The sequence below is a fragment of the Sus scrofa genome, chromosome 15 (assembly GCF_054392235.1).
Source record: "Sus scrofa isolate SSC_HxYL_T2T_F1_AM1 chromosome 15, Sscrofa_HxYL_maternal_Yorkshire_Landrace_v2.0, whole genome shotgun sequence".
Classification (NCBI taxonomy): Eukaryota; Metazoa; Chordata; class Mammalia; order Artiodactyla; family Suidae; genus Sus; species Sus scrofa.
This window is the reverse complement of record NC_139397.1, coordinates 79,083,150-79,105,260: the sequence shown is the minus strand read 5'-3', so window position 1 is coordinate 79,105,260 and position 22,111 is coordinate 79,083,150. Positions and strand designations below refer to the sequence as shown.

The window sequence follows — 22,111 nt, the reverse complement described above, 5'->3', positions numbered from 1 at the left end:
CATTATAGAAATGAAAATTCCTTCTCTGACAGCATTCACTGCTTGCACGCAGCAATTTGGCTGTCAGAAACAGCTGGCCCTGCAGGGTGGGACAATGGAAAGGCGAGACCCGAGAGAGGCCAGTGCTTACTCAAGTCTCCCACTGTGAGAGGATCAGGTTTCTGAGACTGTCATTAATGGCAGACTGTGAGGGGCTCTAAGGCAAAGCTTCCAGGGAGTGGGAGCCTGTGGCTCAGACAGTTAGTGATTCCCTCTTCTTTTTGCTGAATGGAACAAAAAGAAATTAAAAATACACTATTAACCTTTGCTGACACTCAAATTTTGGCATTCTGAAATGTTCGCTTCTGATTGTGCTTCTCCTTGGGGATGAGCATTTCTGGGGAAGTAAATCCCCTTTAGCCTAAGTAACGTTGATTCTCCGTGCATTCTAGAGAACTCAGACCGGAGTCGGGATGAGGGACATGACGTGTTGCTGGACATCTGCATATTTAGGTCCTGCTTATGTAGAAGCGATGCTGAAAGGACCAACTTTGGGGACCCCACATGGCATGTTCAATCAAGCATGAAGTAGAAAGCAAGTGTGCGTTTTCCCCACATGCATGTGCAGGGGACAGGAAAGGGACAGAGGAACTGTGTGGCTTGACCTGCTCTGCTGTGTGAATCTGCAGTGTGGCTGGCTCTGTGCATTTTCCTGTATTGATCCCATGACTCACGGAGCATGGTCTAAGCAAAAAGCACACTTAAAGGACAGAGGAGACAGCTGTCTGTTACAGGAGGACATGTTTTCTGAGTTTAATGGTGCCAGTTTTTCTCTTTGGTTTGTACACTGGAGATGTAATCACTAGTAATGTCTCATAAAGGGTTTTTATTTTTTTTTCCTTTTTGAAAAAAAATCATTCTTTAAAAAAATGATCTTCTAAACATTATTCTTTTATTTCACAAGTGTACTTCACATCTAGGAAAACAGCAAGAAAATCCCCCCCCCCTTTTTTAATGCTACACATCAAAGTGGGATTTTTTTTTCCTCATAGAGTGATGTTCCAGAGGGAGTTTAAAGCACTGTGATGAGAAGTACCTTGCCTTTTGAAGTCAGCAGCGTTTCAGTGATAATGGGTGGCTCCAGATAAGGTTGGCTATTGGAATTTGGTTGTTATTCATTGTGGCTGGAACTGTATTTCTACCCCCTGCTTCCCTCTAAATCTGTTTCCCTTTTATATGATAGAGGCTGAAGTTCCCAGATGTTGTTTGGATTAAAGAGTGTATGTGGGGAGGGAAAAAAAAAAGCTTTCTTAATGATAATAACAGAGTCAGACTGGCTGGTTCTGTACTGACAGGAAAATGGAGAGATAAAAACCCCATTAATGGTGTGTGCACTGCCTAAGTAGCCAATAAAACAATGCTGTCCTCACTGGAAGCCAGTCCCAGACTGGCAGCGCTTCGTGCCAACTGCAGGAGACAACAGCTGCAGAGAGGGGCAGAAGTGTTCAGTCAAGTGTCTGTGTTACAGGGCTGGCTTGGGGGGCGGTTCTTTTGTTCTGTTCCTCCTCCTTTCCCTCCTCTCCTCCCCCTTCTCCTCCCCATCTTCCATCCTCCTCTTCCCACTTTAGCCCACTTTTCCTTGATGAGCACTTCTTAAGACTCGCTGTTCCAGAAACTGAACCACATCTGATTAAGAAGACTTCATGGTTACTCACAGAATGAAGTTGGCTGGTAGTTTCCAGGCCTCTTTGTCTGGGCTAGTTTGGGTTTGTGACAATAAACATTTGTTAATTTATATAAAATGTATCCTAGCGTTATAATCCTTAAAGTTTGATAGTTTGAGTTAAGAAGCAGGAAAGGCCATTGATCACAGATGTAATGCTCCCAGTTCCCCGCTGGAGTATCTTTGAATGTCCATGCTCAAACTTAGCAAACAAACAAGCAAACAAATCTCATTTTGAAGAGTGGCATAGGCTTGGTTTAGTTACATTCATTCTTTGTGTATTCTCTGAGCCCGTTCTCTGAGTCAGGCCCTCTGCCCGGGCTTGAGCCAGGCAAGGCTGCTAGTAGGAGACCTCACTTGGGCACTTACTGACTCACAGCCTCATAAGCCCTGAGGTCTCCAGAGAAGGGAAGGAAAGAAGTGTGGTGTAGATTTGCGTGCTGTAAAAAGCAGCTCTGAGAATTCAAAAGAGGTGTTCCAAGCCCTGGTCCTGTCTCTGTTTCCTGTAAATCTGTAATCTAAGTTACTTTGACTTTTAAATTTACGGCATGTGAGGGAGAGGGAACAGGTATTTGAGTGTTTAATTTTGTACCAAGTCTTATGGCACAGAGTTTACACATATTAAGAAGTCAGTGTCTGTAGCCTCATTTTACAGGTGAAAGAAACAGAAAGCTTGAACAATTAACTTCCTTAAGGCAGCTCCTGTTCTTGGGTGCAGCTGGAATGAAACAAATGATATGAACCAGTGGTATGGTATTTATTGCACATAATTGCAGTGGGCATCTAGAAGAGGAGATGGGATGTTCTTTATCTAACCTGTTAGAGTGCTGGTGGGGTGTGAGGGAAGACGGGCGTATGCACTGCTCTTAAATCCTGGAGGGCTCCATGGAGGAGGAGAGACAGTCCGTTATTTGTCAGCACACTTCTTGAGTGCATGCTCTGTGTTAGGGTCTGAGGATTTAGAGCAGAAGAAGACAAAGTCTTGCTGGCAGAGGGTGGCCATCACTTCCTGGTGGGCAGAGGCAAGGCAGGGGATGTTTGTCCCAGTACCCTTGGGGAAGTGAATCTGGACAAAAATGCCTGGTAGTGTCTTGGCTGGGAGTGAAGCATTTTTTGCCCAGGTTACCTTTCTGAAATGGACGGCTCTGACCACAGAGTGAAGATTTTGGATGAAATATATAGGGAAGAGCAATAAGCCATGATTTTAGGTACCACCTGTGTTCCCTTTTTGGGATCCCCATGTGGATTATGAGTGGTTTCAAGTTTCCTGGCTGCAGACCTCTCAGGCCATAGCCAGGCCACTCTAAGTGACAGTGGCTCTAGTATCTCAAGTATGGTTTCTTCTGTTATGGCTAAAGACAGCTAGGTAAGATCCACGAGCCGACCGTGTCCTTTCAGGTAAAGCCTGCATGCGAGGCATGTTTTAAAGAGTATGTGGGCTTTCCTAGTATAATTTTTATTTAGCTGGCAAACTAGAGGGGCCGTTCAGAGGAGATATGATTCCTCAGTGATTAATACCAGGTATTGAATGGCTGTTGAACATGATTTAACATGTCATGCTTGCATGACTGTGCCAGCTTGTCTTTTTCTAAATGTCGGGCATCACTGTGTTAATTTGACATGTTTGGAGGATTTGGGTGTTCTCGATGTGACCCTTTGGTATTCATTTTTAGATTTCATAATATAAATGGCTCCACGCTCTTCTCTCTCAAGGGCTGCACACACAGCATATGGAGGTTCCCAGGCTAGGGGTTGAATCAGAGCTAAAGCTGCCAGCCACAGCCACAGCAGTGCAATCTATACCACAGCTCATGGCAATGCCGGATCCTTAACTCACTGAACAAGGCCAGGAATTGAACCTGTATGCTCATGGATACTAGTCAGATTTGTTTCCACTGAGCCATGATGGGAACTCCCATAGTGTTCTTGATAGATGTTCAAATATGCATCCCTATCGATAAAGAATAGTATGTGTAGTGAAGATGTTGGTTGGTTGGTGGTGACTTGCTCTCAGGGCTCTCCTCACTAGATAACCTTTGTGGGATGCAATCTGCATACTTATTATCGGTGTGAAGGTTTCCCCTTAGTCTGTTAACAAACTTTTCTAGTTGAGAGATGCTGGGCCTCATGGCTTTTCAGTCCCGCCTTGCGGCAGAGCTGGATTGCAGTTCAATGTGAGTATGGCAAGTCAGTTCTTATTCATTACTGAGGTCAAAAGTTCTGCTGTCCATTAGAGCTGGTTCAGCACCACCCTCTCCTATGCCTTCTATTACAGCTTCCAGAGTAGCGAGAGAAGGGAATTCAAAGACAAGTCAAAGTACTCTATTTTTTTAAAACATCTTAAAAGGTAAGAACTATTAAGAAAAGCCAGGAAACGAATATCACAGAATTCAAGATTATAGTTCTAATAATAACACCAGCATCGGTAACAGTAATGGCTCACCCTCTCACGGAGCTCACATATCAGGTTATGTTCTGAGTGCTTTGCATATATTCACTCATTTAGCCCTTATGATTATTGTCCGTGAAGAAGGTTCAATTCTTTTTATCTTAATTCTGTAGATGAAGGAAATGAAGCACATTAAGTTTTGTGCCTAAGGCACTAAAGGTAGCCAATTGCCGGGACTGACTTCTAACTCGGCCAGTCCGTCTCCGTTTTGGGTTTTTACCACAGCATGGAGACGAAGAAGATAATGATAGAGGACTCCTGGGTGGGGGGGGTACGGAGTGCTGGTAATTTCCTTAAAAAAATAATTACAGCCTTCACTAAAGTTTGTTGCTCTATTTTTTATTACATGTAGATTGATTATATATTCCTATAATATGTGTGGAGATTAATATATATTAATATATAATATGTGGAGATATATACATATCCATAAATTCATAGTTATTTGAGAAATGACAGTAAATGGGTGTGACAGACTTAGTTTCCTTGCCATTCTCGACGTTTGTTTACCGTTCTTGATATTTGATATATGATAAACCTCAGAGTTGGGAATGACTTCTCTCCCTCCAGAGAGAGAATATATTTACATATGGGAACTATGGAAGCTTTTCCCAACCTGACAGGCCCCTACTTCGGTGTAATGTTTATTTTTATTTGCCTTCCCCCCCAAACTATCTTACATATTGGATCTTATCTTTGCCAATGCATTAGGCATTGACTGCAACTCCAAAGTAGACGTTAAAGCACCATGTGTATGCGTGTGTGCGTGTGGGTGTGGGTGTGCGCGCACGCTAGGGAAATTAACTACCTTTTAGACCCTGTATCTGACCCACTCTTCATACGTCCAATGTGAAAAACCATGGAAGAACACCTTTGGTTGTGTTAAGCCAGTCTAAATTTGGCTATAAGTTCTAGGAGACTCAATTGAATTTATGCTAGAATATGTTGTCTTAAAATAAACCTGGCTGCACAGCAGTGCTGGTAGAACCAACAAGAATGCACATGAGACAACTAAAATGTTAAAAAAAAAAAAGTTTTTCTCTGAGAGGTCCTTCCCCCAATGCTTAATGCTTTCAAAATTAGAACTAACAGAAGCTAGCCTTTCCTTCCTGCCAATTTTAGAAACTAAGACATTTTAACACTTATAGAACATTATCATTTCCCTCTGGGATTTAAAAAGTAAAAAAAAAAAAAGCAAAATTAGGAGACAAATATTTATGAAACAGACAAGGGTTTAGTGACCTGAACTCAGTGGAATTTTCTCAGAATTGTTGACAGTGTGAATGATAAACGGAGACAATTGCTAATTTTTTTTTTTTTTTTTTAATGCTAGTCTCCCTGCACTTTAAAATGCTGCTGAGGAAGACTAGTTTGTTAACCCATTGGTCTCTTGAGCAACTTGGAGTGAGAGAATTTAGTTAGCTATGGTGTAGCCTCTACTTGGGGGGAGAACAGGACAACTTATTTACCTTTTTAGCTCATCTTGATTTGCTTTTCCAGGGTAGAAACATGTGTGACATAAAATTTATGGTTTTAAAATATGTATGTATTTGTGTGCGTGTGTATGTACACATATACACACCCATATATAAATGTTATTTATTGATATTTAAATATAATTTAATACTTTAATAACATTTTTAATTTTAAATATTTTAATATTTAAATTATTTATAAAGTTTTTTCTTTTAATTGTTCCTTGATAAATAGTGCACATTTTAAATGAAAATATTGGTGTGAAAATTGCCATAAAGATTTTCACATTAGAAATTCTGGCCCAGTTGCAAATTGGGGTTATTGATGGTAAATATAGATTGTTCATATTAATCGTCAGGTAAGTTGCTTCTTAAGAGTTGCAATATCACAAATTATGGAAAAGCTGAAGCTTCTACTTGTGCTGATGTAAATTAATCAAGGTGTGGAATCTCGAGGCTTGTGATGAAAAGACTGCTAATACCATCAGCTTTAGGCGTGTTTTATTATATAGACTTAATCTATAAAAAATGAATCCCAGTGCGGAACTGTGTATTCTGATTAATAGCAGCCCAAATCAAGAAGCTATAATTCCATTAGTGGACTGAATGCTTAATGACACTTGAGATTAAAGTATAGAAAATGTCTCTGCTCTTTGTGGTTACTCATATAAAAATTACTTGAGTAAAAGATCCAGTGATTTCAGTATCATAACGCAGTCTTGATAATAGCACTTCCTCTGGGAACAGCCCTATCCCACACTCCTACTTCATGTCACCCCCATCCTAAAGCATCATTGGAACCAAAAAGAGGGTTCCAGAGGGGCTTCCTCTGATTCTAGGCAGACTGGCTTTGGTCCTGACTTTGCATTAGCCACATCCTTCCTGCTTTTGTTTCCTCTTTTTATTTTCTCCTCACCTCTGATCTGTCCTTTCTTAGAGCCTATCCCATTTAAATTGTCTTCCCATTTAATAGTCTGAGCTTGTGATGATATTCACATTTTCAGTCTCCTCATCTGATAGGTGGGTAGCATCTGCTTGTTTTATAATTGGAAACTGGGGCTCAGACAGTAACGTGCTCAAGATCCCATAGCCTGGGAAGTGACAGACCTAGGTTCAGTTCCTAAACGTTGTGATTCCAAAGTTTTGGCTCTTTCCACAAAATGAATTGGGAGACAAAGTATGCCCACGCAGTTAACACACACAGCATACATTCAAGTTTTAAGCTGTACAGAAAAAGGCGTAAGAGCTTTCAGACTGATTTTTTTTAAAATAATAGTTTATTCAGTCTATATACCAAAACATTTACCATTTTATGCTGTACAATTCAGTGGCTTTTCGTACATCCACAGAGTTGTGCAACTGTCAACACCATCTAACATTAGAACATTTTCATCATCACCTAATAAAGAAACCATTAGCATGTAAGACTGATTTTAAAGCTAAGGTCATTGAAGCAGAAGTTGAAGTTTGGGCTCCCAGTTGTCTTGTGAAGTAAAATGAGGGTAGAAACCAAGTTCCTGGACCAACCCCCAGCTGACACCAATATTCATTGACTGTCAGAGAATCGGCCAGAACAGTAAATTCTCAACCTTTTCTCCTTTTCGTTTTTTTAAACCTATGCTCAATTTTGATAAATGAAGAACTCTCATATTGTTCTGCTCATTTGTCATAAGAAAACAGCTAGATTTTAAATTATGAGTTTGTGGAGTTCCTGTCGTAGTGCAGCAGAAACAAATCCAACTATGAGGTTGTGGGTTTGATCCCTGGCCTCCCTCAGTGGGTTAAATGGCATTGCGGTGAGCTGTGGTGTAGGTCGCAGACTCAGCTTGGATCCTGCGTGGCTGTGGCTGTGGCATAGGCTAGCAGCTACAGCTCCAATTGGACTCCTGGCCTGGGAACCTCTATATGCAGCCCTAAAAAGCAAAAAAAAAAAAAAAAAAAAAGTTTGGGAGTAACATATACGCAATACTATATATAAAATAGGTAAGCAGCAAGGACCTACTGTACAGCACAGGGGACTCTACTCAATATTCTGTAATAACCTATATGGGAAAAGACTGAAGAAAGAATGGATATGTGTATATGGATAACTAAATCACTTTGCTGCACATCTGAAAGTAACACAACATTATAAATCACCTATAATCCAATATAAAATGAAAATTAAATACAAAAGAAAACAACTGGGTTTTGAAGAATTTTCTGAACATTTATTTATAGTTTTGAGTTTTTAAAATATATCTGTCACCCCCCTTATTTTGTTATTTTTTTCTTTCTCAGCTGCACCCGTGGTATATGGAAATTCCCAGGCCAGGGATCATATCTGAGCTGTAGCTGTAGCATCACAGGATTTTTAACTCACTTTGCCAGCAGGGACTGGGGATCAAATTGGTGCCTCCACAGAGACAAGCTGGAACTCCTGCCCCGCCCCCCCCCATTTTGATTGGGAATCACCTCAAGACTTCAGGTCATCTTCATTGCAGGTTTGCTTGAACACTTTGAGTCAATACAGTCATGATTTGAAATGACTCACGCATTAAGCAATTTCATGTATAAACTTAAAGTGATCCCAACCAGCCAGTGCTAGTAGCAAACAGGCAGATTTGTTCCTTGGATCTAACTTCTCTTTTCCTTAATGTTCAACTTTGGCCATGGCCTCCTTTCTCTTACCTTCTTTATGTTTATTATAAAGAAGCATATTATATAGCAATTTATGTGCTTATTCTTTTCTTCCTGTTCTGTGGTTTCAAAAGGTTGGGGTTGGGAAAATGGAGTGAGGGGGAGAACCATTAAGAAGATGGCATTGGGAGTTCCCGCTATGACACTATGAAATTGGCGACATCTCTCCAGCGCCAGGATGCAGGTTTATCCCTGGCCTGGTACAGTGGGTTAAAGGATTCATTGTTGATGCAACTGAAGCTGCAACATAGATCACAACTGGGGCTCAGATCTGATACCTGGCTTGGGAACTCTATATACCATGGGATGGCCAAACAAAACAAAACAAAACAAAAAACAAACTCATCTTTTTCCTACTCTTGCCCCTAGCATCTGAAAGCATCTGAAAGGAGGCCAATGAATGAGAGCCTAGCCTTGGGAATTGTGTGTGGGCCTGTCTCCAAGTAACTACCTTGGGAATAATTTTCTTGGAAAGAAAATTAACATTATTGTAAGATGAAGGATTTCCCTTCTTACAATTTGCTGACAACATCTTAGTTTCTAGCAGTGTCACACAGTGTGTTTGTCACGTGGTATTTGAATGTTGCTCTCAAGCTACCTTTTTGTTTTTTGCCATGCCTGTGCTACGTAGAAGTTCTGAGGCCAGGGATAGAACCTGTACCACAGACGCGACCTAGGCTGCTACAGTGACAATGCTGAATTCTTAACCCGCTGCATCACAAGGGAACTCCCTCAAGCTACTATACTGTATATATGTAATTTAGAAAAACATTATGGTCTGAATGGCAGGAGTAGGAGTTCCCATCGTGGCTCAGTGGTAACGAACCTGCATAGTATCCATGAGGACTTGGGTTCGAGACTAGCATCTATCATGTCACAAGTTCGATCCCTAGCCTCGCTCAGTGGGTTAAGGATCCAGCATTGCTGTGAGCTGTGGTATATGTCACAGATGCACCTCGGATCTTAAGTTGCTGTTACTATGGCATAGGCCAGCAGCTACAGCTTCAATTGGACCCTTAGCCTGGAAACTTCCATATGCTGTAGGTACGGCCCTAAAAAGACAAAAAAAAAAAAAAAAAAAAAAAAAAATCTGCTAGAGGAGGGAATACTTTGTTGAAAGTAGGAAACTGGTTTAATGTATATTTTTAGTTTACATATTGTCTTTTAGTATGAAATAATTACTTTAGCTCTTAGTCTGTGTAACTTAGGGTCTGAGGGAGTTACTTTGCTTTGAATGAAAAGCCATGGCAAAACTAAGTGGGTTTTGGTAGGCCTACCTCCTTTTTTCTGCCAGCATAATTATTTCCCAATGTTTACGTGCATATTTGCCTTGGAGATGCCTCTTCTGCTTTGACTCTACTATGAGAGTTCATCCATTTATCCATCAACCTTTATTAAAGGACCTATAGTTTATAAGACTATCCTTGATGTTTAAGAAGTGAAAATTAAGTCTGGAAACAACAGATATATCTTAGACATGATATGGGCATAGGGGCTTTATAAAGGGAGGATTTCCATTTGAAGGTGATTTTTTTTTTTTTAAGGGCTGTATCTGTAGCATGTGGAAGTTCCCAGGCTAAGGGTCAGATTGGAGCTACAGCTGCCAACCCACACCACAGAGTGCAATGTGGATTCTGAGCCACATCTGCGACCTACACCACAGCTCACAGCAACGCTTGATCCTTAACCCACTGAGTGAGGCTGGGGATTGAACCTGCATCCTCATGGGTACTAGTTGAATTCCTTACTACTGAGCCACAATGGGAATTCCTAGGAAGGTAATTCTTGAGTTGCTCCTGATGTATTGGAATTGAAGATGGAAAAAAGTTTTGGGCAGACAAGTACAAAGGCAGAAGGCAAACAAGATGGAGGTGTCCTCAGGGAGCAGTAAGGTGCATGTAGGGTCAGAGTACCTATGAGGTGATGACTGGGTGCGGTTGGAGAGGTCTCAGGCCACATACTGGAAATCAGGAATCTGCACATGCTCAGGAGATTATTGTCAGCACTGTTGGCAGGTTCTTGAGGAGATCATGGAGGAAGCAATTGGCCTGCTGCTGGTAGGAGACAGTCAGGGCTGGGACAAAGGCAGTGGTGGGGTTTGTAAGGGGAACACCTAAATATCCAGCTTGGTCATCCGTGTTCACTTGTATGGTTCCATTGCATGTGATATAGGACATAAAGGAAGATGAGCAGGTTTGGGGGGGTGGGTGAGGTGGACACGCTGACTTTAGTTTTTTTTGTTTGTTTGTTTGTTTTTGTCTTTCTGCCTTTTCTAGGGCCACTCCCATGAGCATATGGAGGTTCTCAGGCTAGAGGTCTAATCAGAGCTGTAGCTGCTGGCCTTCGCCATAGCCACAGCAACTCGGGATCCGAGCTGCGTCTGCAACCTACATCATAGCTCATGGCAACGCTGGATCCTTAACCCACTGAGCAAGGCCAGGGGTCGAACCTACAGCCTCATGGTTCCCAGTCAGATTCGTTAACCACTCTGCCACGATGGCAACTCCACGCTGACTTTAGTTTTAAGCCAGATTTCTTGTTTTGGGAACTGGATGCATTCTCATGCCCCTTGAGAATCTATTCTTGATAGACACCATCCCCCCGCTGTTATTCTACTCCTTTTTGTGTATCCTCTTACTCAGTTATCCTTCAGTTAGCAAACAAATTATTGGTAGGCAAGTTAAGTTAAAATCATACCTCCTTGAGTTAAGAACTAAGTTGCTAAATTAAATGAAAAATGTTATTATTGTTTTTAATGAGTGGTTTGGTTGGCATCTCAGTACAGGAGTAGATTGGAAAGCCATCTTTTTTTTTGCTTTTTAGGGCTGCACCTAAAAAGTGGACATTCCCAGGCTAGGGGTCTAATCGGAGCTTCAGCTGCTGGCCTACACCACAGCCACAGCAACATTAGATCCAAGCTGAGTCTTCGACCTACACCATAGCTCATGGCAATGACAGATCCTTAACCCACTGAGCAAGGCCAGGGATCAAACTCGCAACCTCATGGTTACCACTCAGGTTTGTTTCCACTGTACCACCACGGGAACTGGAAAGCCATCTTTAATTAATGAGATAGCCTCTCCTGTTAGCAGGATTCTTGAGGAATCCTGCTAACAGTTTTAAAAGAAATATCTAAACAGAGAATCTTTGAGGTAAAAGGAAACTCAGCAACTTGGGCCACCACTCAATTTCTAGGTAGGAAAAATGGATGCCAGAGAGCACAGGTGACTTCCCAGTGTCACACAGCTGTGCAAGGTGTGTCCAGCTCATTAGAGCAGTATTTTTCTGCTATACCTGATGACTGCTGCACTTATCCTGTTGAGATGATAGAGCACAGTTTGAAGAAATGTAATATTCAAGGCTGCTCAGTCGGTGGTAGACCCAGAGTCCCCTGGTTTTAAATTAATCTCATTGTTCATCAGTCAGCAAATATTTGTTGCCTATCTGGTATGGAAGGGATGGTACCCAATTATTATAAAGCTAAACAATAAATAGAGGCTGTTTTTCTCTTGAAGAAACTTGCACCTTAGTTTTCCACATAACTTATTACAGGTCTGGCAACTACTTCTTGTAAAATACACAGCTTGTCTGACATAATTATGGGCACGTAGGACATACACAGCACGCAATAACAACAGCAAGACAACACAGTCATTCAAAATACTGTTTGCTTTTGGGAGTTCTGTGGTGGCCTAATGGTTGAGGATCTGTCACTGCTGTGGCTTGGGTTTCATCCCTGGCTTGGAATTTCTGTATGGTGGGGCACAGCCAAAAAAAGGGAACAAAATATTGTTCACTTTTAATTTTTTTAAACTTTAATGGGTCCTTTTCTGTTTGTTACCTTGTTCTTTCTGAACAGGGGGCAAGCAGTCCTGCCTAGCCTTCTTATGTGCCTATGGGCAAATAATACATGAAACCAAGCAATTAGAAAAAGAATGTTGACTGCCTTTTATTTAGTTTGTTCTCGTTGAACCTTAATTAGGGAGAATGATCTGGTGAAAATTTTATTTAGGTTGGTAACTGACCTAAATATTTGCAAGAGGGTATTGGAAGAATGGTTTTAAAAAAAGCATTAGTTCTCTGTTCAGTGTTTCTGGAAATTTCTGTAGATACAGTTCTGCAAAACTCAACTTTAACTTGGAGTAGTTGTTTGATAAATAAGTATACTAGGAAAACTTACTGCCATTCTAAAATGAAGGCTGCTTTTATGAAAGAGTAATTTTTCTATAAATATTTTTTAAAATTGAAGTACAGTTGATTCACAATATTGTGATCATTTCAGGTGTACAGGAGTGTTTCATTTATACATCTGTATGTATATATTTATATTTTAATTCTTTTTCACTATAGATTCCTACAATACAGTTACTTATACATTTCTTGTGTTAACCTGTTCATGTCAAATATGAGTTTGATACATTTTACGCTGCATTGAATTTAAGTCTAGGGTAGACACTTAGCCATTTAGTGACTGAGACATTTTCCTTACTAAGTTTATGAGCTTGAAGTTGTTAGTACTTCTCATTTTTCTGTAATTTTAAGCTTCATCCATTCCACAAATATTTACATAAGTCTGGTATGATGCTGAACCAGGCATTGGAGATACAGCAGGACGGTTGGATAAATAAAGTCCCTACTTGCAAGAAGCTCCCTGTTGAACATTTGCTAATAACTGTAAAGGTATATAGACACAGGAACCCCATAGTGAAGCTTTGGAGAAACAAACATCCCATTAGAAAACTAGAAAATCTGGTTCTGGCCCAGGTGGGTGGCATACTGCATACTCTTGTAAAAAGTGCTTGGAGATCATTCACTGATGAAAGCCTCCATGGTATTACATGTGAGGGTAATCATCAAGGATTACCACATTCTCACCAGACAGAGGATAAAACACATGTCTCGTGGACATGGGGAGTGTGGAGGTTCTGCAAGAGTGCCATTTACATGTTTGAAGGCAGGACCCAACTGAGAAAGGTGATCTGATGACCAGTCAAATCTGTTTCTGCTGAGAGAGTAGTGCACGGTGGGGATGGAAGAAGTAACAAGTTCCTTCTTTCTTACCTCTGCGTGTTCTTAATCCCTGTCTACTCAAGTTCTCTGATCCCTCACTCAGAACCTTCTGGAGACTTGGATATAGCTGGAATTGAGCTCCTTGCGATTGGGCTAGTTGGGTGTCTTGAAACTTAGAACTTATCCAGGAATTGACACGACTCAGTGAGCCAACCACAGTCCCATTATCTGGGTGAAGACTAAGAGGATTTGAAAAACATGAACACCTATGGTATGAAGGGAAGAGAGGAAAATAAGGGGAGAAATGTGACAGATCCATTGGGTTTCTTTTTCCAGCTACCAGCTGCTCTGCAGGGCCTGCGGAAAGGCTTGCCATGCAGTTGGTAATATCAGCTGGCCGGAAATGCTGTGTCTGTCTCCTTCCCAAAATGGTTAACAAAAGTCACCTCTGGGCCTAGTGTGGGGAAAGAAAGAAGGAGAGAAAAGGACAGGGCAGGATGGGGAAGGAAGAGGGAGAACAGGCGAGTTACATGGGTTTACTTATGAGTGAGGGGGTGTGTGTGTTTGTCTGTCTGTCTCTGTTGAGTCTTCTCTTCCCTGAAGTCACACCTCCTAACTGGTGAGGAGTTGACGAAGGTGTATTCTATTTTAGTCTGTAGCTTTCCCATCTGGTGTCTGGATTTCTTCTAAGCTGCCACCAGTAGGGGAATGAGTATGGGGCATTAGGCTTCCGTGTTCTCTCCGTTCAGGCTTCCTTTATAATATTTATTTTAAAGTTATAGGTTTAAGTGTCAAAATGATCAAATTTTTTGCAATTTCATATGATACAGCTTATTAATTCAACCCTTGTGGTTCTCAGTCTTTCTCACTGTTTCCTCCTCATACTCCTGCTCCTTAAATATTAAATTTATAATAATAGCTCTCATCTATCACCACTAGCTGCAGGCTGTGTGCCTCACATATGGCAACTCTGCAAGGGGGTCGTGATGTCCATTTTGCCTGTTATAGATTGAGGCTCAGACAGTTGGCCCAAGACTACCTATGTCATGATTGGCAGGGCTGGGATTCAACCCAGGACTCTTTGGTTCAAGTCTGGAACCCTCTTGCTGCTCCTCTATCCCACTGCCTTTGTTTTCTTGAATTGTGTCATGATCTCTGTGCTTTTTAATTCTGGCACAAACAAATGAGCCTTTCAGCTGGACAGAGAAATTGGATTTATTTATTAAATTTTTTTTTTTTTTTCTTTTTGTGATTGCACCTGCGGCATATGGAACTTCCCAGACCTAAGGGTCGAATTGGAGCTCCAGCTGCCAGCCTATACCACAGCCACAGCAATATCAGATCTGCGCTGCATCTGAGACCTACACTGCAGCTTGTGGCAGCACTAGATCCTTAACCCACTAAGCAAGGACAGGGTTTGAACCCACATCCTCATGGATATTATTTGGGTTCTTAACTCACTGGGCCACAATGGGAACTCCAAGAAATAGGATTTTGATGGGCCACCAAACCCATTTGGATGAGGGTGTTTGAGGTTATAAGTTATAAGCAGGTTATATTCAGAAATACAGTCTGATACTTATTTGTACTCACTCGTGTCATAGTCGACAGTGGATGCCTCTCATCTCAGCCAAATTATAATTTAAATTCTGGAGGAAAAAGGTGCTCTGATATTTGGACCTTAAGTCCCTGCCAGGGGCCAAAGCATTAGAAAATCTCTCCTTCATCCTGCTTTGAGGCAGACCTTAATCTTTTCCTTAAAACGTCCTGGAGACTGGTTCATCCTCAAGCCTACCTCTTCTCCCCATTTCCTTTTCTAGTGAGCTAGATTTCTGCTCAGTATCTAAACATACACCTGAAGAGAAGTATGTTCGTGATAGAATTCCTTCCCAGGAATTCTTGGGAAATTTATATTTTTCCAACAACCCCCTCTCCCCCGCAAAAATCAGCTAAGAAGAAAGGTAATTGGGAAAAAGCATCGAACCTCTCCTGTGAGAATTAAAACAATCAACATACAGACATTAGTACATCAAAGGGATCCATTGATGTCAGGTTGAAGCCTCACTGTGAAGTTGAAGGATAAGATTGACATTTCCCAGAGTCCAGGCAGCCTAGGGGTGCAGAGGAGAGAATTGGTCACAATTACTTGTAGCTGTTGTTGTGTTATAAATGTGTGTTCATGGCCCTGTCTGCTGCTGCTGGTGAGTGAGTCATCCTGGCAAATACAATAAATATAAATTTATATGCATAGCATATTGTATACAAATCCTGTGAGGGGTATTCCAAGAAGTACGTTTCCAAAGCAAAATAAGCCTTTAAAATGGCAATTTCAACATGTGGTTCTGTGTAGTGCTGCACACCTTCCTCATAGATCCAAATGTAGGTTATTGCAGGATCAACAAACCTTTTCTCTAAAGGGCCAGATAGTAAATATTTTAGGCTTTGCAAGCCATATGGACTCTGTCACCACTATCAGCTCTGCTGTTTTGTGTGAAAGCAGCCATAGACTATACGTAAAATGAATGAGTTGGGGCTGTGTTCCAATAAAACTTTTATTTACCAAAACAGACTGTGGGCTGGATTTGGCTTGCTCTCGGAATACTCCCCAATAATGCTCACTGACATTCTCTAGCATTTGAATATTTGATAGCGGCTACTGTTCTTTGTAAATACTATTAAGTTTATTTCTTAAATTTATTTAACATTTCTTTTACATGTCCATTATAATGAGTAAAGGGTGTTTGGAAGTATTTTTTGAATACTATGATTTGGGGAATTCTGGGGAACCTTCTGGAAATTCCCATTTCTCATTCCCACACCCCAAAGCTTAATATCTGCAGACAATTTGGAAATTCCTGTAGGAGGTTTGCTGTGTCTTTGTGCTCCTCTCTACTTCCTTATTCAATCAGTATTTATCTTTCCTCAACTTATGTGGCTCTCCTTGTTCTTTGAACTCTGTGGTGTCCCCCAAGCTTATCAGTTATTTGGGGCGTTGTCTCTGACCTATATTTTTATCCCACTGGCTGATTGGAAATCTCAGAACCGGCTGATAACTATGTTGCCTTTCTTCAGAATTACTAGTAGGTAATACCCGTGTTGCCCATGTAGTCATGCATCTGGAGTAGATTATTCTTCAAGGATACTTGACATTTATATCCTTGGTTGTAGCAGTGTTATTTTAGAGTCAGAACAAGAGGACATTTGTAGTGTCGTGGATGATTTGTGTTATTGTTTGGGATTGGTAAACTTTATGCTCTTCTACAAGCTGCTTTAGCACTTCTATTATTTTAAGAAGTAGGAAGCAGGAAAAGGAACTAAGAATATCTACTACAAGCATTCAATTCAGTTTTTACAAAGAGTTAAGATATAATTTAACTTACTGGTGCTTAAGATTCTAGACTCGAGTTGATTTATTTTGCCACGTGTTTCAAAATATGATCTTGGACATTTTTACTTCTGCAACATTGTTTTCTTATCTTTCAAATGGAAATACTAATACCTTCCTCTCCATTTTTATGTTAGGATTAAACCAGATAATACAAGTATGTGGTTAGAATAGTTCTCAAACTAAGGGCTCACTAAATTATAGCTGGCATTATTACTCACTTAAAGATGAGAGATACTAAGCTTGTTTCATTGGAAAGGCGACTGAAACAAACAAGGGTTAAATGGTTTGCGTAAAATCACATTTAGTAGGTTGGAAAACTAGGTTTGGCTCTTTCCTAGGTCCATGTTCTTGCTATCATGGGCTGCTTAAAGTAATTTCATTTAACAGTAATTCTATAGCAAGAGACACTAGTTTATTTGGGTTTTGAGGCTGGGTGGATAGACTAAGAAGATATGGGATAATGTCTTACGTCTTTTTTTTTTTTTTAATTGAAGTATAATTGACATATAACTTTGTTTCAGGTATACAGTGCAGTGATTTGATACTTGTGTATATTGCAAAATGATCACCACAATAAGTGTAATTAACATTCATCACTGTATAAGGGGCAATATTTTGAAAGGGCAAATGGTTTGCAGTATTTTGGAAGCCACAGTTTCTAGAAGCCAAGGATATAGTTATAATTAAAAAGTTGACGAAACTTGCCCGGATTTTTCCCCCCTGTTGCTTATTTGCTGTACTGGCTGCCAAGAACATGTTTGATTTCAGTACCTTTTATGCTTGCCTGTTACTCAGTCCCATCATATTACAACAATTTTAAGAAACTATGCATGTTCTTTTAAATTGAATTAAAGGAAAATGTAGTACTATGTTAAGCCTGCAATTGGTGTTAGAACTTTTCTTGGATTTCTCCTTCTCCCTTTCCTCATACTCACCCTTCACCACTTCACAAGAATGTGCCTCTAACCTTTATGGGTCAGATTTTCACATGGCATGATTAAATTGCCAGTAATTAAACCTCCATAGCCAAATACATTGGCCAAGGTTTTAGAAAAAATTCAGCTCAATGAAAGTTTTGTGACAAGTTGCTACAGTTTGTTTATATGCACGTCTCTGCCTTAATGGTGGTTTGACTTTGGATTTTTTGGCATTAAGATGGTGCAAAAAACGATTACATTTAGAAAGGATAAGTAATGAGGACCTACTGTATAGCACCAGGACCTATATCCATTCTCTTGGGATAGACCAAGATGGAAGATAATATAAGAAAGGGAATGTGTGTGTGTGTGTATATATATATATATATATATATATACACACACGCATGGCTGGGTCACTTTGCTGTACAGCAGAAATTGGCACAACATTCTAAATCAACTATACTTAAAAAAAAAAGATGCAAATGTGATAAGCATTCAGTGGAAACTGTACTTTTAATTGTGAATTTTGATGTTTTCCTGGGTTAAAGACATGCTACAGGGAGTAGGATCCTGGGCAGTGGCAGCTCCTGAGCAGCCAGTCAGCCATGTGATCATGAGTATAAATAACCAGCATGTTTACAGGCATTCTTTTCTTCATTTGCCATATGGTATTCAATAAAGTACATGAGATATTCAGTACTTTTTTTTTTATAAAATAGGCTTTGTGTTAGATGAATTTGCCCAGCTGCAGGCTGATGTAAGTGCTCTGAACAGGTTGAAGGTAGTCTGGACTCAGCTATGATGTTTGGTAGGTAAGATGTAGTGCAAGCTACTTGGATTTTCAAGTTGGATTGGTTGGGATGTAATCACATCTCAAGTTGAAGATCTGTATAGGCATTGATTTTGTAACCCTGATTTTAATTGGTGCATATACCTCCCCGCCCCATTTGATCTTTTAAATCACTCTTGGGTTTTTTTTTTTTTTTTTTTTGTCTTTTTGCCTTTTCAAGGGCAGCTTCCCGCGGCATATGGAAGTTCCCAGGCTAGGGGTCGAATCGGAGCTGTAGTCACCGGCCTACGCCAGAGCCACAGCAACGCGGGATCCGAGCCGCGTCTGCAACCTACACCACAGCTCACGGCAACGCCGGATCCTTAACCCACTGAGCAAGGCCAGGGATCGAACCCTCAACCTCATGGTTCCTAGTCGGATTCGTTAACCACTGGGACATGACGGGAACTCCACTCTTGGGGTTTTGAGCAAAACTATTTTGCACTGCCTTTCAGGATCTATCACGCTTGCTTCTTGGCATGAAGTGTATTTGTGTGGAGGTGAGTCCTGAGTAGAACATTTGAAGAATTAAATATTTGGAATTTGCTCTCCACCTTTGCTCTCATTTTATTGACATGTTCTTCCTGGTAGTACACGACAGTTTTGACTTCAATCCACGAGTTAGAGAGCCTGATAATTTTAAAACAAATGTTAAATTACGCTTAATTTGAAGACTTGATTTGAATCCAGTAACTCTTGAGCACCAACTATATGCCAGGCACAGTGAAGAAAGGATATAGCAGAAGAATAATAGGTGATCTTTACCTGGTTTTAAATTATTTTTTGAGACAAACTCAGTTCAAGGCAGAGGATTAAGTGCCAGGTCATATAGAATTGAGTCATGGAGAATATAAATACCAGAAGAATTAGAATGGAAAGATCTGGAAAGTGTGAGAATCATTAGAGAAGGCTGAACTGACAAGAGAACCTGAGCACAGTCTTGAAAGAATTTTCTTTCTCTCTCTTTTTTTTTTTTTTTTTTGCTTTTTAGGGCCACCCCCACAGCATATGGAAGTTTCCAGGCTTGGGGTCTAATCTAGGATCTGCAGCTGCTGGCCTACACCACAGCCACAGCAACTCGGGATCCGAGCCGTCGCGTCTTCAAACTATCCCGCACCTCACAGCAATGCTGGATTCTTAACTTACTGAGCAAAGCCAGGGATTGAACCTGCATCCTCATGGATGCTAGTCCGGTTTGTTACCACTGAGACATAGCAGGAACTCCTTGAAGGAATTTTCTGCAGGGAAGGTGATGGGCTGGGAAGTTGGAAGGGAAATTAGAAGTACCTTTCTAATTGAAGAATCAGAAAATTTGTACCAGTATTTCCTTATTTTCTCGCCTCTGTAAAACTCACCTCTTAATAGTACTTGAACTTGAAGATGCAACTGGCCCCAGGCAGGGCAGTTGAGCACTGGCCCCCCTTTAAAATGCAGTTAGTCTTTGGAAGATGGGAAAATACTTCAGTGTGAATCTGCCAAGTTTCCCTGGCCCCAGCATCTTGGAAAATACCAAGATTTCAACGGTTTGTCCTGAAACTCAGGGTTTGTGGATGCTGCTTAGCCAAAGAGTTTGTTTTTATGGATATCCATTCTAGAAATGGATTTTTACTCTTTAACTTTACTAAGTGATTGTTAAAAATGTCAATTTTCAGGTTGATCTTTCTGCAGGGAAGGGGGGATATTTTTGTGTGTCTTATTTTCAGTGTCTTATTTTTTGTGTCATATTTTTACATCTTTGATTCTCTTTTCCATTTGATTGTGAGAAAGGTTTTGATACTGTTTGTAAAGCATTTCCCTTGAATTTCAAGGTTGATGTGATTTTCCTTCCAAATAATTATTGAGGAATGCTGTATTTTGGGTTTGCTTTCTGCTTCAATTTATTTTAAAGTTTTCTTGGCAAAATGTTCCTTGAGGTTTAAAAAAAAAAGGTGCTGTTTTCCAAAAGGAGTAAGGTTTTCAGTGTTTTGTGTTACTCAGCTATTTGAATGGGAAAGTTTGATTCTAATAAAAATTTCCTTTTCCTTTGGCAAATGTTGTTGTTTTTAAAGTCTTCCTAAAGGAAAAGGGAGCTTGGGTGGTTTTTTGTTTTTTTGATAGTTATCTGGAGCCCCCTTCCCTTCCTCTGTGTGCTCCTAACCCCACCATTGTTTTATTATGAGTCTTTGAACTAGATCTCTCTATAGCTGAGAATGGTGGTTGAAAATGGACCCAAACCAGATTATTTCTAGGTGGATATACAAGAAACTAGTTACTCTGGTACCTGGGGTGGCTCTAGGAGCAGCTGGGTGTCTGGAGAGACTTTCATTCCATAGTTGTGGACTGCTAGAACTTTGTTTTTCCCAGGTACCTGTAATAGTGAGTATACACAAAGCAAAATGATTTTTTTTTGTTTGTTTCTGTCATGGGCTAGAGTTACGTGGTATATGAACTTTAAAGGAACCTGGTTTTGAAATTTACCAACTGCAGATTCTATGAGTTTTGCGTCATTTAGGAAAATATTTAAAGACCCGGGTGGACCTATGACCTCAGCATACTACATGTCTGTTTTTTTCCAACCCTTTCCATCCTTGCTTCAGTTGTAAATTGGCCTTGGTTTTGTGGTCCCAGTTGAAAGACTGGCCAACTGTACCCTTCCTTTCAACTGCACTTGCACAACTGCAGATTTTTCTTCTTAGTTGGTTTTCTCTGTTCCTCCCCTTTGCAGCCCTAAGCCTCTTGTGAGTGTCACACGGTCAGCGCGAGAACTACTGGAGGACTTCTCATTGTTCCGGGAGAATCCAGGATCACCTCTCCCTCCTCCAGGGTCCAGGAGCAAGTGAGTGGTGCTCTGGGGAAGAGCCCACTGCTGGAAGGACTGCGGGAGGAGATGCCCTGGAGCCAGTGCTAAGGTAGCCGGTCACCTTTTACCCAGGAGCTCTCAGTGCTGTTGCCAGAGCTGGCAGTAGAGCCATTTCAACAAATCATCTCTTTTAATGATCTTTGGCAGACATCAAATCCACACGGTAAATTCTTAGCCACATGTTGTTGGTTTGTAGGAATTCAGTATAAGAAAGTTAGGACTGAGCCCAGGGGTTCTTTATCTTGCATGACCTTGAAGGTAGGCTTTTTTTTTTTGGTGGAGCTGCTAAGTTATCTTTTAACTGTGGCCAAGTTGTTCAAATACCACCAACATTTCCCTGCCAATAAATGCTTCTGCCATTCTTTTCACCTTATAGGAGCACTACTTTTTTTTCCCTTTTAAATAGCCTATGTTTTAGAGTAGCTTTAGGTTCACAGCAAAATTGAGCAGAAAGTACCGAGTTGTCATAGATGCCCCCATCCCCCACCAGACTCTCAGTCTCCCCCCAGTAGAGCAGTCCTTTTATTACAATAGTAAAACCTACATTGACATATTGTTATCACCTAGAGCCCATAGTTTATATTAGGATTTGCTCTTGTACATTCTATGGGTTTGGACAAATATATAGTAGTATGGATCCACCGTTATAGTATCCTATAGAAAAGTTTCATTACCCTAAAAATCCTCTGTACTCTGCCTGTTAATCCTTCCCCAGTCCACTCCCCAGCAACTACCGATCTTTTTATTGTCTCCATACTTTGCCTTTCCCAGAACTACATTTTCGTCATCTGCTTCCTTGGAATACTTTGAAATCCATGTA

At 40.7% G+C, this 22,111-nt stretch overlaps 1 protein-coding gene across 8 annotated transcripts in view; it reads left to right on the top strand.

Annotated features, from left to right (window-relative positions):
• ACVR1 (activin A receptor type 1) overlaps positions 1 to 22,111 on the top strand; it is a 141,275-nt gene that overhangs the window by 36,244 nt on the left and 82,920 nt on the right. For 4 of the 8 annotated variants that reach the window (XM_001927798.8, XM_085001179.1, XM_085001173.1 and 1 more), the window contains exon 1: positions 21,157 to 21,340. The exons of 1 other annotated variant lie outside the window; for it this stretch is intronic. The gene's annotated coding sequence lies outside the window, so the exon portion shown is untranslated. Of the gene's footprint in view, positions 1 to 21,156; positions 21,455 to 22,111 lie in introns of those variants that run through there. 3 more of the 8 variants (XM_021076458.2, XM_085001174.1, XM_085001176.1) reach the window with 1 other exon arrangement.